Source organism: Emys orbicularis, chromosome 10 (genome assembly GCF_028017835.1).
Source record: "Emys orbicularis isolate rEmyOrb1 chromosome 10, rEmyOrb1.hap1, whole genome shotgun sequence".
Taxonomy (NCBI): Eukaryota; Metazoa; Chordata; order Testudines; family Emydidae; genus Emys; species Emys orbicularis.
In genome coordinates this window covers 61,380,360-61,399,869 of record NC_088692.1, presented here as the reverse complement: position 1 = coordinate 61,399,869, position 19,510 = coordinate 61,380,360, and positions in this window count along the sequence as shown.

Below are 19,510 nucleotides of genomic sequence, written 5' to 3'. Positions count from 1 at the left end.
GGAGACCACGCCCTTTGCTATGATAGTAGTATAAGGGCCCTACCGTCAATCAAACCCTAACCCCGCCCCTTGGTCCCTCCCCCCTGTCACCGGAAGTCCCACCCCATGGGGGTATTACTTCCGGGGTCAAGGTGCCGCCTGACCGGAAGCAAGGTGTGTCACGTGACCCCTCTAAGCACTCCCCCCACCACCCTCTACCAATCAGGAGGGGTTTCGTCCCGATAGGACCGCCCCGAGAGGAGATGTTGACCAATCAGGGGGACTTCCGGGGTGGGGGTGACCCGTCCGGAAGTGGGTCATGTGACCCCTCTAAGAACTCCCCCCACTGCCCTCTACCAATCAGGAGGGGTTTTGTGCCGAAAGAACCACCCCGAGAGGAGATTTTGACCAATCAGGGGGACTTCCGGGGCGGGGGTGACCCGTCTGGAAGTGGGTCGTGTGACCCCTCTAAGAACTCCCCCCCCCACCCTCTACCAATCAGGAGGGGTTTCGTCCCAACAGGACCTCCCTGAGAGGAGATTTTGACCAATCAGGGTGACTTCTGGGTTGGGGTGACCCCTCCGGAAGGGAGTCGTGTGACCCCACTAAGAACGCCTCCCAAGGCCTTCTGCCAATCAGAGTGCAGCACCATTACCCCATAAGTCCCAGCGCCAGACAGAGGAGGCGGCCATCTCTTACCAAGGACACGTGTTTTCGAAAGCGCGGAAAGGCTGCTGAGAGGAAACATGGACTCCTTCACCACCCCCGTGAGAACTTCGGACTTTGTTTTAGCCCCAACCATCTTTGACCTTGTGTGGAGCAGGCGTTACATCAGCGACAGTTCCAAGGAGGACCCTTTGACCCAGCCATTGATGGATACGTCGGAACCCGACCCCGAAACCCTCGTGAGACAGCCCGATGAACGTGACGGCCTCTCTTTGTCCACCCCCTCAGAGGTGGAAGGCGATCGCGGCTCGGGGGAGGCACCGGCGGACAAAGCGAATGGAAAAGACGGCGCTCAGGTAAATGAATGCTTAAGAAGCGGCAGTCGAGGAGGGGTGGGCATAAATTAAAAAAAAAAAAAAAACAAGCCGTGGAGGTGCTTACACGGTTTATTTTCTGAAAATCTCTCAACAGGTCGACGATGCCTTTTTAGAGGCCTTTAAGAACTTATACATTGGAAGCCCTGTGGGAGTAAACATATCGTGCGTCAGCTGCTTTTGCTCATGTCTGAGACACAGATCTCAAGCCGAAAAGGACAAAATGGAAGAATGAACCATCTGAGACTCCCTTATGGTAGGGGTCATGGCATCCATTTTATAGGTGGCTGCCAAAGGTTGTGTTAAACCAGGCGATTAATAAAACCTATTTAAATGTGTCCATATGAATGTGTCCCCTTTCATACTCGTGGTAGTAAAAGACGGTACCAGTAACAGTCATGTCTACACAGACGGCGCTGTTAAAGAAACAACTTTTTTACATCCAGAACCCCATAGTAATGCTCATCGTGCAACAGGATAAAATAAGTCTTGGGGTACACTGTGCCCCCCGTTTTAAAAAAGCCCCAGCCGCCTTTCGCCGTATACAGCACCACCTGTATGTTAACTCCTAAATGCTGTTCAAACTTTGCTACGTCGCTGAGCATAACCTTTTTTTGATCTGACCACCCCAGTTTCTCATGTAACTTTCTCGCCTCCGCTAACAATTCCGCGTCCGTAGGTTTACGATCGGACATGACGGCCAAGAGCCCACCCGCAAAACACAAATTGGTACCGGTGTAAGTCAGGTCTACTAAACACTGTCTCTTTTTATGAATAATTTGACTATTAAGGATAGTATTTAAAACTCTACGAGCGCCCCCACCCCTGTTTTTTACAACTGTCACAACAAGGCGCAACGTCCCATCGAGATGCAACTCTCTATTGCTCTGTAGCAGTTTTGAGGTCTGATTTAAGAAATCCTCAGCAGACAGCTCATCCCTAGTTCTTTTGACCGAAAACAAAGCGTTAGTTAAATTACGGCTCTCTAAACGTAACTGAACATAATCATCAGGGCCTACCCTACCATTAATGTCATCGAGCACTAACTGTATCCCCCGGTGTATGGCATCAACAACCTGCTGAGCTGGATTTATTTGCTCAAGATTAACAAAATGAAATTCCTCACAATACACTGACCCCCCAAATCTGGATACTTCACGTTGCCAACTTCTCACTCTCTCCATATACACCTCGGCATTTTCGGGGTTACTTGGGGGTTCCTCTACGGGATCATTAGGGGCATCTTTTACATCATATGCTATTTGAGAGTCAGTCTCTGAGGCGCCTCCATGAGGGTCATTGGGAGTAGAACGGGACCCGTCTAGAGAGCCCTCTGGGGAATTTGCTAAACCAGAGTCTGATTCCGCCTCCCCATTTTCAGACAAGCCAGTTTGAGAGCCTCCAGTAGGGGGCATCTCTTTTTGTTTTTGTTTTTTTTCCTCATTACCTCTTTAGCCCTTTTTAAAATTTTTACAACAACCCGGGCCTGGAACTTTTTGGCAGCCATCTGTTTATCCCCCAAGCGCTGTCCCCCCTTTTGTTTACACATGAGCTGATGTGTACCCTGGAGGGTGCCCCTTTTACCCAGGCCCCTTTTCACGACTAGTCATGCCTGCTCAGAGCCACCCTTTCCAGCCCTTATGTTTTTCAGCATGGCTCTGAACCAAGCATCATATTTTTCCCCATTTCTTTCTAGAATCCCGTTCTTTTAGACTACCCGAGGATACATCCTCCACCACTTTTCTGAGGGAAGCCTCAACCCCTTCCCAACTACTAGAATATGGGGGAGCTGGGACAAGCTTATGGTTTTGGGAGAATGGTTTGTCAGTTCTTGGTTTTTTATTCACAACCCCTAGAGCGCATGCTCCGGGTTTGTGAATGTGGGCATTTTCACTCACAGTTTCCTCAGGGCTTGGTGTGGTGGTGGCCGCTGAGGAACTAGAGTGCTGGTTGTGTGATTGCAATACCTCAGCATCGCAGAAGCTTTTAGTCCTTGGTTTTTTAAACGCAGCCCCTAGAGCACATGCTCCAGGTTTGCACACATTCAGAACCCCTAGAGTGCGTGCTCTGGGTTTGTGAATGTGGGTGTTTTCGCCCACAGTTTCCTCAGGGCTTGGTGTGGTGGTGGCCACTGAGGAACTGGAGTTGTGGTGGCATGGTTGTTTTTTACCAGAGGCTTTTGTTTTGTCCTTGGGTTTGACGTATATGAGGTTTGGACCGCCCGGATGTTTCAGCTGCACTCTTGTGCTGTTTTGCGTTGTTAAAGGTCTCAAAGCAGATTCCTGGTTCGTTGGCAGTTCTGGAGGAGATGTCCTTGTATCTCTGACTACCGCATTGTCAGAAAAGTTGCCCAGGCCTATGACGGGGGAAAAACAACATTTTACAAAAACTGAACTTTACCACCTCTCTCACCCACACCTATGTATTTACTTAAAAAACAAAACCTCATAGAACAACCAAACCAATAAGCTAAATATATTTACAGGGCTTCATCCATCCATCAGTCACTGATGCTGGTGAATTTTCCTTTTCAGCGGTCTCTTTCCTTTTTCTTTTCAGCTTGTTTTCCCTCTGGTCTAAGGATCTCTCATGTTTTGACCGTACTGTGGAGCAAACAACAACATTATTATAAAACACATGAAACCGTCTTGTAAACATACATCACACACACACACACACACACACACACACACACACACACACACACACTTCATTAGGGTGTTTTTCTATTTAAAAAGTCATAGCTTTACAACAAAATAATCCATTTCAGGCTGTACAACAAACAGGTTTTTAAATACATCTCATTTTGCAGAATAAAAACCAAAACTGCTTTTAAAATCCATTTTGCAGAGAAACCCTTGTTAGTTTAAAATACCCATACCACCAGTTTAAAACCCACAGTTTGCAACCAAATACTTTTCAAAAACCCCACATGCATTTAAAAGCCACATGGTTTTTTCTGACCCCCAGCCATGTGCCTTTGTTTAATTAGTAGCATCCACCCCATTTTAAAAACCCATCACATTATGCACAGTAAAAAAACCAAAACCCCTGTGCCAAGTACTTTAAAAAAAAAAAAAAACCTATGCCTTGCACAGGCCCCCCCCACACACACACACACCAGCAGCTTTATAAAACACACCAAACCAAGTTTGCAGCCATATACTTTTCAAAAACCCACATGCATTTTAAAAGCTTGTTGCAAAAAAAAAAAAAATAAAGTTACCTTTCACTATGGGATAAAGTGTTGCAGGCACATGGTTGTTCTGTTCCCCCTCATGTGTGCTTGAGCCTTCAGGTTCAAGAACAAGCAAAAATGTTAGTTAGTATTACCACCAAATCCCTATACAGCCTGTGTAATACTTTTTTTTTTTTTTTTAATTCAACAGTATTAAGCACAACTATAGTTAAAATGGTTTTTACCTTGTCCTGGTGGTGAAATGCAGTTTAAAGTTACTGGTTCCATGCTAACAGATCACACTGCAATAAACATAGGCACCATTATTTACTAAGACAGCATGGGCAAAGAGTGGCCTTATATAATATATAGTTTCAGAGTTAAAGACAGCAAGTCTTACCTCTTTTTGCAGTCCAGCAGCTATCCAAGAAAGTTTTCTGTTGAAAAAGGACAAACTGCTGCATACCTGAGGTTTTTATACCCTCTTAGCCCATTGTTTCAAACAAAACTTCAACATGGTTGCTAACAGGTTAATTTAATCACCCCTCCCATAGCATTCCCTTTTGTGATCTGGGATAGTGAAACCATTTTGTCTGGGTGTGTGTGGTTAAAACCCCATTCAGTTCAACAGACTAAGGATAGCTCAGTGGCTTAAGCCTTGGCTTGCTAAGCCCAGGGTTGGGAGTTCAAGCCTTGAGGGCCACTTAGGGCTCTGGGGCAAAATCAATATTTGGCCCTGCTAGTAAAGGCAGTTCTATGAGATAAGTATATCTCCATATTAACTCTATTGTACTCAGACACATGTCTGAACTAGCCTTGGTTGTTTTATTGTAAGCACATTTTTAGGATTTTTTCCCCTTCCCCACCACAACATACATTTCAGCTTTTTGCTATACACACACACAAAAAACACAAGAGCTAATTCTCACAAACAATTTATTTTTTTATTTAAAAAACATACAGCTTCTTGAAAACAAAACCAAGATGCTTCATTAAAACTTTTTAGCTCACTTAAAGGCCAAAGGTCTTCTAACAAAACACAATAGTCACAAACCCCCCTTTTTAAAAAATTTACAGCTACCAAGTTTTATATCGCATGTTTGTCCCCTCATCATTCTCTAACTTAATCCTTTTAGATTTCTTACAAATAGTTTGTTTCTTAAGCAGGGTTCTGTAACTCTTTGTGCGGACTAGACGGTCAAGATAATGCTCTAAGCAGGCATCTTCCGGTTTGGTCATTTTCCTTAGAACACGGTCAGGGTCTGCACTGAATTGCACAGCATTTATCAAGGTCACCCCTTGCGCTAAATGTTCTTGGGTTAGGCACAGACATTGCATACCATAACCTATGGCAACAACAGTGTTTAATAAGCTTTCCAAACACAGCTCAGCACACAGGCCCCGGAGCTTGCAGTTTATATCCACTGAAGTCCAAGTCACACAATCATGGTGCCTTTGGCCTGGCACATCTATGACACAGCCCTCACAATCTTCAAAAAGCTTTTCCCTAAGGCAGTGTTTAAGGATAGCATAAACAGCAACGCGTACAATAGTCCGCACGACTTTTTTACGCCTTCTACCTCTGAGGGGGTGGACAAAGAGAGACCGCCATGCTCATCGGGGTGTCTCACGAGGGTTTCGGGATCGGGTTCCAGCGTATCCAGCAACGGCTGGGCCAAAGGGCTCCCCTCGGTCGCTCCCTCCTCCTCCTCGGAACTGTCTCTGATGTAACGCCTGCTCCACACAAGGTCAAAGACGGTTGGGGCTAAAACAAAGTCCGAAGTTCTCACGGGGGTGGTGAAGGAGTCCATGTTTCCTCTCAGCAGCCTTTCCGCGCTTTCGAAAACACGTGTCCTTGGTAAGAGATGGCCGCCTCCTCTGTCTGGCGCTGGGACTTATGGGGTAATGGTGCTGCACTCTGATTGGCGGAAGGCCTTGGGAGGCGTTCTTAGTGGGGTCACACGACTCCCTTCCGGAGGGGGTCACCCCAACCCAGAAGTCACCCTGATTGGTCAAAATCTCCTCTCGGGGAGGTCCTGTCGGGACGAAACCCCTCCTGATTGGTAGAGGGTGGTGGGGGGAGTTCTTAGAGGGGTCACACGACCCACTTCCAGACGGGTCACCCCCGCCCCGGAAGTCCCCCTGATTGGTCAAAATCTCCTCTCGGGGTGGTTCTTTCGGCACAAAACCCCTTCTGATTGGTAGAGGGTAGTGGGGGGGGGACTTCCGGTGACAGGTGAGAGGGACCAAGGGGTCAAGGGGCGGGGCTTAAGGGGTGAAGGGGCGGGGTTAGGGTTTGATTGATGGTAGGGCCCTTATACTATTTATGATACTTCCGGGTACCTTGGTTCAGGGGAAAATTAGCTCAGCTCTTCCGGGTACCTTGGTTCAGGGGAAAATTAGCTCATCTTGCAGCTCTGTCAGCCCCTCTGGGTCTCTGTCAGGATAGCGGTCTCCATTAGGTCTGGGGTCATGCAGCGGGGAAGAGACGTCCTGCTCCTCCGGCAGCTCTCTCCCGACTGAGCTGGAGGACCAGCCTTTTATAGTTCCGCTTCCTGTCCCGCCCTTCTGCTTCCGGTGGGATGGCCACGGAAGTCCTGGTTCTGCCCAACAGGGGGCGTTCATGGCTCCCTCCCTGTCTGTCAGGGCGGGAGACCACACCCCCTCGCTACAGAGGCCTTAAAGGAAAGGAGTTTTAAAAAAGAAAGATTGGTTAGGCTTAGAGGAAATGGTTCTAGCCTGCAGTCAGGCCAAGTAATGGTAGAGAGTCTGTTTGCCCGAGGCCATCAATCAGGGCAGGGCAGCAATTGAGTAGGGGCTCTGGCCTACGGTCAGGCAGGTAGAGCACCAGAAGGTCCATTTGCCTGGCGCTTGATCAGGGCGGGGCAGCAAGCAAGTAGGGGGGCTCTGGCCTACAGTCCGGCAGAGCTGTCGCAGTCTAGGGGAGGTTAGCTCTCTGGTGGGAGAGTCAGCACAACTGTCTGGCATCCGGATTCAGGCGGGTGCCAGACCAATGCAGGCCTCCTGACAACCAGGTGGGGAGGCTACCACTCCTGACGTTGGGGTGGTGGGGGTAGAGGAACCCAGGCCCTCCCGCTCCACTGCGTCCCAGCCCAGGGCCCTAACTGCAGTGGAGTTGTCCGACACTGGGTCAGCGGCAAAAGTCCAACCGCAACGTGCTGGCCGGCTTGTAGTCAATAACACAGCTGAATCTGATTTGGCTTCCCTGGGCTACTTCCTACATTCGATTCCATGTGTACATGGGTTCCAGGGTTGTTGTTTGCTTCGCTGGGGTAGACGGCTAGTGGCAGCCCCACCAGCTCGTCGGAGACCCCGGCGTCTTGCAGCTCTGTCAGCCCCTCTGGGTCTCTGTCAGGATAGCGGTCTCCATTAGGTCTGGGGTCACGCAGCGGGGAAGAGTCGTCCTGCTCCTCCGGCAGCTCTCTCCCGACTGAGCTGGAGGACCAGCCTTTTATAGTTCCGCTTCCTGTCCCGCCCTTCTGCTTCCGGTGGGGTGGCCGCGGAAGTCCTGGTTCTGCCCAACAGGGGGCGTTCATGGCTCCCTCCCTGTCTGTCAGGGCGGGAGACCACGCCCCCTTGCTACAGAGGCCTTAAAGGAAAGGAGTTTTAAAAAAAGAAAGATTGGTTAGGCTTAGAGGAAATGGTTCTAGCCTGCAGTCAGGCCAAGTAATGGTAGAGAGTCTGTTTGCCCGAGGCCATCAATCAGGGCAGGGCAGCAATTGAGTAGGGGCTCTGGCCTACGGTCAGGCAGGTAGAGCACCAGAAGGTCCATTTGCCTGGCGCTTGATCAGGGCGGGGCAGCAAGCAAGTAGGGGGGCTCTGGCCTACAGTCCGGCAGAGCTGTCGCAGTCTAGGGGAGGTTAGCTCTCTGGTGGGAGAGTCAGCACAACTGTCTGGCATCCGGATTCAGGCGGGTGCCAGACCAATGCAGGCCTCCTGACAACCAGGTGGGGAGGCTACCACTCCTGACGTTGGGGTGGTGGGGGTAGAGGAACCCAGGCCCTCCCGCTCCACTGCGTCCCAGCCCAGGGCCCTAACTGCAGTGGAGTTGTCCGACACTGGGTCAGCGGCAAAAGTCCAACCGCAACGTGCTGGCCGGCTTGTAGTCAATAACACAGCTGAATCTGATTTGGCTTCCCTGGGCTACTTCCTACATTCGATTCCATGTGTACATGGGTTCCAGGGTTGTTGTTTGCTTCGCTGGGGTAGACGGCTAGTGGCAGCCCCACCAGCTCGTCGGAGACCCCGGCGTCTTGCAGCTCTGTCAGCCCCTCTGGGTCTCTGTCAGGATAGTGGTCTCCATTAGGTCTGGGGTCACGCAGCGGGGAAGAGACGGGTGGGGGTGGGGAAGAGAACTTATCCTTGCGGCTGCCCCCGGGAAAAGAGAGAGCTCCCAAGGCTCACAGCCCACAGCATGGTTATCTCCGCCTCTCGGGCGGACCAATCAGAAAATGTTCTACAGCTGAGTCATAGAATGCATTTTCCTGAACCAATCCTATCAATCCAAGATTTTTAAACAATAGCCCTCTCCCTCCCCTCCCCTCACTACGCACCCCCTTTAACTGCCTTATTCTTATCTAAAAACACAGGCCCCAAGCATCTTTCCCGATAGATAGATAGATAGATAGATAGATAGATAGATAGATAGATAGATAGATAGATAGATAGATAGATAGAGGGGGGGTATGGGGATAGATAGATTAGATAGATAGAGGGGGTGTATGGGGATAGAGAGATAGATAGAGGGGGTGTATGGGGATAGAGAGATAGAGGGAATGTATGGGGATAGATAGATAGATAGATAGATAGATAGATAGATAGATAGATAGATAGATAGATAGATAGATAGATAGATAGAGGGGGTGTATGGGGATAGATAGATTAGATAGATAGAGGGGGAGTATGTAGATAGATAGATAGAGGGGGTATATGGGGATAGATAGATAGATAGATAGATAGATAGATAGATAGATAGATAGATAGATAGATAGATAGATAGAGGGGGTGTATGGGGATAGATAGATTAGATAGATAGATAGAGGGGGTGTATGGGGATAGATAGATAGATAGATAGATAGATAGATAGATAGATAGATAGATAGATAGATAGATAGAGGGGGTGTATGGGGATAGATAGATAGATAGATAGATAGATAGATAGATAGATAGATAGATAGATAGATAGAGGGGGTGTATGGAGATAGATAGATAGAGGGGGTGTATGGGGATAGATAGATAGGGGGAGTGTATGGGGATAGATAGATAGATAGATAGATAGATAGATGTGGTGTATGTGGAGAGAGAAAGAGGGAGAGAGAGAACCCCATTGGCTTTAAGCCCTTTTACATTTTATGGGACTTTTCTGTAATCTCAGCTCCTTGAACTTTTTCGTGGTCCGAAGCAAACAACAACCCTGGAACCCATGTACACAAAGAATGGTCGTGTAGGAAGGAGCCCAGGGAAGCCGAATCAGATTCAGCTGTGTCATTGACTACAAGCCGGCCAGTGTGTTGCAGTCGGATTTTCCCCGCTGACCCAGTGGCAGGCCACTCCGCTTGTATTAGGGCCCTGGGATGGGACGTAGGTGAGTGGGAGGGCCTGGGTTCTCCTACCCCTGGCAACCCACCATCAGGAGTGGTAGCCTCCCCACCTGGTTGTCAGGAGGCCTGCATTGGTCTGGCTCCCACCTGAATCCGGACGCCAGACGGTTGTGCGGACTCTCCCACCAGAGAGAGAACCTCCCCTAGACTGCCACAGCTCTGCTGGACTGTAGGCCAGAGCCCCCCTACTTGATTGCTGCCCCACCCTGATCAATGGCCAGGCAAATGGACCTTCTGTTGCTCTGCCTGCCTGCCTGTAGGCCACAGCCCCTTCTCGATTGCCGCCCCGCCCTGATTGAGGGCTCTGGGCAAAACCCCAGGCTGCAGGCCTAGATAAAGGCCTACAAAAGGTACTCGGGCTGCAGAGGGGCAGCCCAGAGATAGGCAGAGGCAGCTGGTCCAACCCCCCTTGCCGATGATGCGTGGTTTATATACTGCAGTCCGCCCCAGTGAGCGGGGGCTAGACAGTGACTGGCAGTAGCCACTGAGGCAAGGTGTAGTTAGAGGGTTGGGGGTTCCCCATGGCCCCTGGACACCCAGATAGTGGGTTACTGCCGGGGGCAGGAGCCTGACGTAGAGGGGCACCGGGGTCTGGGAGGTACACCGGGACCAGCGGCAGGCGAGACACCAGCCTGTAGAGGGCACTTAGAGGCCGGAAGAGGTCATCCCTCACCGGTGAATCGTTGCCCTGCGACACAGACTCTCTGTCTTTGCTCGGTCTGACTGCAGGCCTGAACCATTAACACTGAGCTAATTTCCCCCTGAACCAAGATATCCCAGAAGTATCTGTGACGGTGTACCCCATAAGGCTTTATGGGGAGGGGGTGCTTATAAATGTATGTATGACATAACTGGAATATGTTTTGTGCTGCCTGTGCCAGGTAACATATCTCCGTAAAGGTTATGGTCTACTATATCTATTCATCCTATTTGTACATATATATGTATCATTTTCTACTTGAGGTTAAGAATATGGGCTGTATGCTTGCTTAGTTTCTAAGTAAGCTTTGGGAGGCATTTGGTCAGCTTCTTTAGAAAGGAATTTGCCAGGTTAAGTACCTGATCAGGAAACACTTGGGGAACAATGCATCTTGGAATGCTCCAATCCACATAAGAAGTCTTCCTGGAGACATGCAAGATACCATGTGGACAATGGCTTCAGCCTGTAAAGACTGAGTCATGCAGGGACATGTGACTTGCCCAGGTGACTCCAGAACTCCATCTTGGAGCTGGACTTTGCATAGGAGGGAGGAGGGAGATCTCCACCCACAAGAGAGAGTCTATTTAAACCTGGGGGAGGCCCCTCCATTTTGTCTTCAGCTGGCTAAAGAAGGAGCCTCTCCACCCCCCCAGGATACTTGAAAGAAACTGAAACAAAAGACAGTGACTACAGGGGTTGTGAGAGATTGCTGGACCCAGGCTAAAGGGAGATTAGCCTGTAAAAGGGAGCATTCTGGAACTGGTGAGGAACTTATCTGTATTTAGTTTGATTAGACATAGATTTGCGCATTTTATTTTACTTTACTTGGTGACTTTGTTCTGTCTGTTACTACTTTGAACCACTTAAATCCTACTGTCTGTATTTAATAAAATCACTTTTTATTTAGTAATTTACTCAGAGTATGTATTAATACCTGGGGGAGCAAACAGCTGTGCATATCTCTCTATCAGTGTTATAGAGGGCGAACAATTTATGAGTTTGCCTTGCATAAGCTTTATGCAGGGTAAAACGGATTTATCTGGGTTTAGACCCCATTGGGAGTTGGGCATCTGAGTGCTAAAGACAAGAACACTCCTGTGAGCTGTTTTTGGGTAAACTTGCAGCTTTAGGACAAGTGATTCAGACCCTTGGTCTGTGTTGGAGCCAGACAGGAGTGTCTGACTCAGCAAGACAGGGTGCTGGAGTCCTGAGCTGGCAGGGAAAACAGGAGCAGAAGTAGTCTCGGTATATTGGATGGCAGCTCCCAAGGGGGTTTCTGTGATCCAACCCGTCACAGTATCATAGCGAGGGGCGTTGTCTCCCGCCCAGACGGACGGGGAGGGAGCTGCAAACCCCTTACAGCCTCTCTTTCTAGTCTTTCATACTTTTTCTCTAAATATGTCAAAACACAAGCACGCAACCTTACCCCGGCCAAACACAGAAAAATGGGGACGGCGCCGGCAATGGGGACGGGGCGTGGAAACCTGTCAAAAACTATATGGTGATGAAAGCTATCGAGCGGTTACCTACTCACATGGGGTTGTCAGGGAGGGGTAGTACCTCTGATGGGGGAGCAGTCGTACTCCTAGGAGTAGCTCATCCACTTTGGTCCCCACTTGACAACACCCAGCTCTCACCTGTGGCTCCAAGTAGCTGTCAGCATGCGACAGCGGCCACACCCCGGAGACCGTCTCGACTGGTGGGCTAAACCAGGTGAGGGTAGCCGATGAGTATGAGACTCTCGGTGAGTTAGGGCCTGTCTACCCATTGCATGTGAAGGCTGGATCCGGCTGACTGAGTCAACCTGGTTCAATGGTCAGGAAGGCGATGACAGCAAGCGTTGTGGAACGCTTAAGAGCACGACAAGACACGTAGGCGTCCTGGTCATCCACTGCGCCCTGCCCTATCTCCAGCCGTCTCGACTTCTGTCCTGCCACTGGATACAGATAGGAACTGGGAAGAGAGAGTGAGGCTGACGTCGCGCAACTCTCCCTCACTTTAATCCAATTCACGCGCAAGTCTCGACATCATATCATATCATATTACATCATATCAAGTCCTGTGGCGATGGGCGAGCGACGAAGCAGCAGGTGTGGATACACTGGGAGCTGTAGCCGCGGACCTGCACATAGGCGGCTCAGGCATAATGGTCGTTCCTCACTGACCGAAGCAGCAGTGGAGCTCGGCATCTTCTTGAGCGACTGAGCAGCCCTATTCAGGATTGCACTGCTCACCTCCGTAGAATGAGGAGGGGGCTAGAAAAGGTGCCCTAAACATTGCCTGCTTCATCAGGGCCGGCTTTAGGAAGTGCGGGGCCCAATTTGAACAGTTTCGACGGGGCCCCAGCAGGGATGACTAAAAAAAAAGCCACTTAAAAAGAACCCTTTCATTTCTTCCATGTATTATTTATTTTCCATGACTATATAAATAATAACAAAATTATATATTACATACATTGCATCATATATTAATTAGCTGATTTTCACTTTCATATTAGGAAAATAATTTATATTTTGATAGTTGTACAACTGATTTTCTTCAATAATGTTTATTTTATTAAAATTTATAAAATATTTCCTTATTAATATAAAATTGTGCCCTCCTCCCCCCCACCCCCCAGCGCCTCCTGGCCCGCGGAAACAAACCCTGCTTCCCCAGCGCCGCCCCGCCGAAACAGCTGTGGGCCGAAAAGGAAGGTTGGCGGGGGGGGGGGGGGGGGGGAAGAAACGGCACACATAGGGTGACCAGATCACAGCAGTAAAATAGGACCTGACCCCTCCCCGCTCGGCCCCACCATCACACCCCTCTTCACCCCCTAGCCCCCCGCTGGCTTGCTGCATCCCTCCTAGTCAGTCCCCCACCCACCACTTGCCTCCTTTCACCTTCTCCCTCCCCTGCCAGAAACCCCCATGCCCGCCCCTAGAACCCCTGCTGGCTCACTGCTTGCCTCTTTACCCACCCGCCGCTTGCCCACCTGCTCGCCCCCCCCAAAGTATAAAGCCTCATTCAAAGACCCAGGGGTCACTATATTACTGCACACAGCAGTCAATCAGTGCAGTTGTAGATAAATCGCTGCATTATGCATTTTTGTATAACTTTTATATGACTTTGTATTGAACCTTGGTAATGTTATAGCTGGCCCCTAAGGTAGTATAATTAAGGTAAAAGAAAAATGTCTTTTTGCTAGAAGTAGAATAAGATCTTCCCCCCACTTTGTAATCAATTGACCTGAATGAATGAGGTGTGAATGAGGAAGGTGTGGAAGGCAGGCACTTCCAGACAGCTGCAACCCTTGGAGAGGGGCTGAGAGCCAGCCAAGGAGAGCTTTGCCCAGGGCTGAGTGGGACAGAGTTTGGGTGCAGGGTCCGGGCTGGGGCATGGTGTGGGGTGCAGGATGGGTGGAGGGGTGCAGGCTCTGGGAGGGAGTGCGGAGGGGTGGATGCAGGCTCTGGGACAGAGTTTGGGGGCCGGAGAGGGGGTGGTGGGTGCTGGGGGGGAGGGGACTGCCATCACATGTGGCTTCCTTCCTCCCCTGCTGCCCCTCACCATAGCCTCGGTGGGGGATGGGACTGCCCCTTGCCCAGTGTTTGCAGGAGTGGTGGCTGGGGGGAAACCCAGTCAAACTCTGGTTTTACTCTTTCGTTGATGGGTCACTTTAACCCCTTACAAACCCCTTCCCGCCTCTCTCACCCCCCTTTTCTACTGGGCTTGTTTGATCTTTCTGGTGGAGCCAGATGAAAACCACAAACCCCAGCGAGAGCAACAGGCTGGAAGACTAGACTGAACCCACCACCCACCCAGCCTAGTCCATCCCAGAGCCCAGGACTGAGGGCAAATGTCCCCCCACCCCCGGGCCACCTGCTTCCACTCCTGGCCTCTCCTAGCGCCACCAGCGATTCTGTGTGCCTGCATCGGGTGGGATTTCAACCGGACCCCCCCCTCGCTAAATTCACCCCTGTTTTGCGACCACTCTGCACCAAGAGCACCTTCCTTCCCTGCCCTAGAGCTGCTGGATGGCTAGAAAGCTGAGCTGGGTGTTTGATCGATCCGGAATATTATCGTGGCCCCCCCAAAAAAAACTTAATGTCCACACAGCTTTGGGGGGGGATATTCCTCCCCCCCAAAACCGGTCTATTTTATTGTTGCAGGGCAAATGAAGAAGCCAGAGTAATGGAAATATTCAGCCCCTACAGTGGTCTTGCAGCAGGGGAAGCAGAGTTGATGGGAAGGGAACTGGTTTGGATAGGAGCCCCCGTCCCCCTCCTTTGCAAAATAATTTGGAGAGGGGAATCAGATCACTCCGTGCCTCAGTTTCCCTCTCTCGGGGGAGGGGGGAGAGATAAAAGTCTCAGCCTGCCGTGTTGCAGACCTTTTGCATTCTCCCCTCTGGATGTATTTGATTTCCTCCTCCAAACCTCCCTCTCTCTCTCACCTGGAATTCACAGCACTAAGTACTGGCTCGGGGCTTTCTTCCTGGGTTACATGATCCCGAGTTTAGTTTTGAAACAGACACAGGCAGGCACAAACTCACCCTCAAACAGCAACACCACCGAAAACCACAAAACCAACCCAATATTGCAAACCTATGGGGAATCACGGGGTCAAACACTCACCGACCGAAGCCCCAGCAGCTGCTAAGGTGAGTGAGGTCCACTGCAGAGATTCCTGTCTCCCACCGGACCGGAAGCCCCCTCGGTGTCTCCTCCAGGTGAGTGCTGGGGGGAGGGGAGGGGAAGGCTGCAAAGCACATGTGCCTTCTCCCCCCCTCCCACTCCTGACCTGCAACAGCCGCTGCTGCCTCTGCTTCAGCCCCCTGCCGGCCAGCGTCTCTGGTTGCCTAGCAGCAACAGCTGCTGCTTCCCGGAGAGCCACAGAGCTTTGCTTCAGGCAGGGACGCTGCCCGATCTGCGCGGGGCCCTCTTAGGGGCGGGGCCCAATTCAGGGGAATCGGTGGAATCGGCCTAAAGCCGGCCCTGTGCTTCACCTTACCCTGGCCAGCACACCGCGGCTGGCGGGGATCCCACAAAAGCGGTCGAACAAAAACAAAAACAAAACTTAGAGTGACACCGATCGCTATTGGCACATGGAATGTGCGCACGTTACTGGACAACATCACGGCAGACAGACCGGAGAGAAGAACAGCACTTGTCGCTAGAGAGCTCGCACGCTACAACATTGACATTGCAGCCCTTAGCGAAACTCGCCTTGCTAATGAAGGACAGCTGTCCGAGTCAGGCGGTGGCTATACATTCTTCTGGAGTGGCCGCAGCTGTAATGAGCGTCGCGAGTCTGGAGTTGGCTTCGCCATCAAGAATCATCTTGTTTGGAAACTTGCCAGTTCCCCCAAGGGTATGAATGACCGGCTCATGACAATGCAGCTTCCGCTTCAAAAAGGAAAACAAGCTACTTTGATCAGCGCATATGCTCCTACAATGACCAACCCAGAGGATGTGAAGGATAAATTCTACGAAGAACTAGATACTCTGCTATCGTCAGTGCACCGCACAGACAAGCTGATTCTGCTTGACGATTTTAACGCAAGAGTTGGATGCGATGCCGCAGCCTGGGAAGGAGTCATCGGGAAAAATGGAGTGGGAAAGTGTAACAGCAATGGCCTGTTACTGCTGAAAACTTGTGCAGCACATGACCTTCTGATCAGCAATACGGTCTTCCGCCTTCCTACCCGTAACAGGACTTCGTGGATGTATCCCCATTCCAACCACTGGCATTTGATCGATTATGTCATCATCAGGAGAAGGGACAGACAAGATGTTACAAAAACTATGTGTGGCGCTGACTGTTGGACGGATCATAGGCTCATAGTATCCAAAATAAAGCTCCGTATCATGCTGAAGAGACAACCACAAGGCTGTAAGGCTCTCAAAAGGATCAACGTGTCGAAGCTGAAGAACAGCGGCATCACTGAAAATCTAGCGGAAGACCTAGAGAATGAGCTTGCTGATCTTCATATTGAGGATGACGCTGAGAAAGACTGGGAGCGATTCCGCAACACTGTCCATACAGCTGCATCGAAGATATTGGAGCCCTCCACATGCAGGCAACAAGACTGGTTTGACGAAAATGATGCAGAAATCCAGGCCTTACTTGCTGAGAAGCACTGCCTGCATCGTGCATATCAAAACGATCCATCCTCAGTCGCAAAGAAGACCGCCTTTATCAACGCTCGCAGAACAGTACAGACTGCGGGACTTGTGGCTGAGCATCAAAGCAGATGAAATACAGGCATCTGCGGACAGGAACGACTATAAGCAGTTTTATGAAGCCCTCAACACACTCTATGGTCCACAGTCTTCTGGGAGCTTTCCCCTCCTGAACTCTGATGGTACTGTGCTCCTTACAGAGAAGACGCAGATTCTCCAGAGATGTGCTGAACACTTTGAAGCAATTCTCAATCGCCCCTCAGTCATCAATGACGAGGCCTGTCTGTTCAGTGGGGGTAGCAGCCAGGCCCTGCCCTGCAGGGGGCGGTTAGAATAAATGCAATCGAGGTTGGGCAGTGCTCTGATGCCACGGGGATGAGGGCCAGGATGGTGCCTAAGACAGACCAAAAGCAAGGGGGAGCTACAGAGCCGGTGGTGAGAGGGGTTTGGCCTTTGACAGTCTGCTCTGGGTGGGGAAGGACAGGCTCTAAAGCCCCGGCCAGGCCAAAAGTAATCTGGGCTGGGGCATCCCATGGCTGGGCAGTCACACATTGGCTGGCTTGTGACTCGCCTGCCCATTGTGACACGCCCCCTGCTGGCTGCCAAAGCCTCATCCCCTCACTGCCAGGCTAGGCTCTGGCAGAGCGAGAGCTGGCACGTGCCGCTGGGAAAGCTGATCCGGCCGTTTCAGCTCCGCCACTGGTAGCAGAAAGTGGGTGGCCCATATACACGCTGGCTTCTGCCCACTCCTGACTCCAGGTAGGAGAATCTTCTATTGCCCGCCTCTGCTTTTCCATTGCATCGCCAGCCACACCGAGCCTTCCCCGAGCTCCTGGCTGGGCGGCGCATGTCTACCAAGTGCCCCTTTATCCCCCCACCTAGAGACTTAAGAAATGCATAGGGGAAACTGAGGCACCCCTACAGTATTCAGAGGAAACATTAAGAACAGTCCCACTTCGTCACAGTGAGGGAGTTGGGGGGCAGTGAGCCAGACACCCACATCTGCACTTCACTCCTCGTCCCCAGGCAGCTCCAAACTGAAACTCTCCAGCCCCTTCTCTCTGGCCTTTGTCTCTTTCCCGGGCCAAGAGGTCACCTGATCTTTGTTCTCCAACACCTTTAGCTATCCCCTTGCAGGGGGGAAGGGCCCCGGACATTAGTTGCCAGGAGACAGAGTGTTGGCCATTTATGCACACTGGCCTTTATCCCCCCACCTAGAGACTTAAGAAATGCATAGGGGAAACTGAGGCACCCCTACAGTATTCAGAGGAAACATTAAGAACAGTCCCACTTTGTCACAGTGAGGGAGTTGGAGAGTCTGTGGGAAGCCCCCTCTCTTGTGAAATCAACCACCCCCACACAGTGCGGGCCGCTCCAGATCGGGGGAAGGGGCCAGCTGTGAATTTGGAGTCAGATCCTGGTTTGGATCTGAATCCACCGGCGCTGCGGAGCGTTCAGATGTGGGGAGCTAGCTCCCGCCCGTGCCAGATCACAAAGTGCCACTTCAGCCAGACGCCTGCCAGGCTCTGGCAGGCACCTGTGTGGAGCTGCAGCTGGGCCCTCCAGAGCCGAGCTGCTGCTCCTCCTCTCTGCTGGCCAGCCAGCCGCAGCGCCTCAGCACCTGCCCGCTCAGCCCCACCTCAGTGCTCCTGCCTCCCCAATCTCCTCCCTGGCGCTGCACCTCGCCCCCTGCACCTGGCATGTCAATACCCAGCGGGGCCGGGAGCCAAGCGTCCCGGGAGCCAGCTGTAAGGTGCTGATTCCCTCCTGTGCTGGGCTCCAGCCAATCCACAAGCCAGGAACTGGCCTTGTGACTCCCAGAGCAGGTATATCAGTCTCACAGCAGCAGCTCAGTCTGCTCAACATCACTCCAGGGCCAGGAACTCGCTCCTGCCTGACATAGGCAACAGGCTGAGCCTGCTCCAGCCCTGTTCCTAGTCCTACTCCAGCCCTGGTCTCGCTCCAGCCTTGCTCCACCCATGCCCTGCCCCGCCCCCTGAGTCCAGCTCCAACCACTAGGCCTGACCACCTCCATCACCTTTACTGACACCATCACTTCCATAGGAAATGGCACTGAGGTTGCCAGGGGAACAGGCATTCTCAGGTTGCCAGGAGCCATTGTTCTATTTACCAGGACAGTCCGATGCCAGGACAGTGCCCCTGAGCGCTGGAGAGGACTAGGGCTGCATTAGGACACCTGAAGTACAGCTGCTGGAGAGTCAGCAGAACCGCCCGGAGACAGCCACGCTTGCCTCCCAGCCCGGGAAGCCCAGAGACCCAGAGCGTAGACGTCTCTCAGAGCATCTCTGCCAGCAGGAGACATTGGGTGAGGAATAGAGCCGTCCCGCCTTCGGGCAGGAGCCATTCAGGAGACCCAGCGTGGGGGGAATCGGGCTGTGTGTGTACAATGTCTAGCACCGCAGGGCCCTGATCAGGGACTGAGCCCTCTGGGCACTGCCGAAATACAAAGGAGAACAGCAGGGCTGGAGGATTTACAGGCTCTGTGTGAGGAGGGCTGGTTGGGTTGAGCCAGCAGTGAGTCCCCAGTAACACAGAGCTGCGCTAGTGATGGAAGATCTATTTTGTCTTCCCTACTTAGCACATTTCAAAACTTAGCACTGACCAGCTGCAAGGATCCTGGCGGGCCCTGGTATGGTTGTAGCAGCAGACTCAATGTTCGGGAAAAGCGAGATATGTGCAATAGGCAATGTAGTTCCATCTGGGCACCAGCCAGCTCCTGTGCCCCAGAGAGCTCTCACAGCTTACACTGAACCAGGGACAAAGGGGGCAGGAGGATGGAAGAGAAGGTGGCAGCCTGGGACCCACGAGAC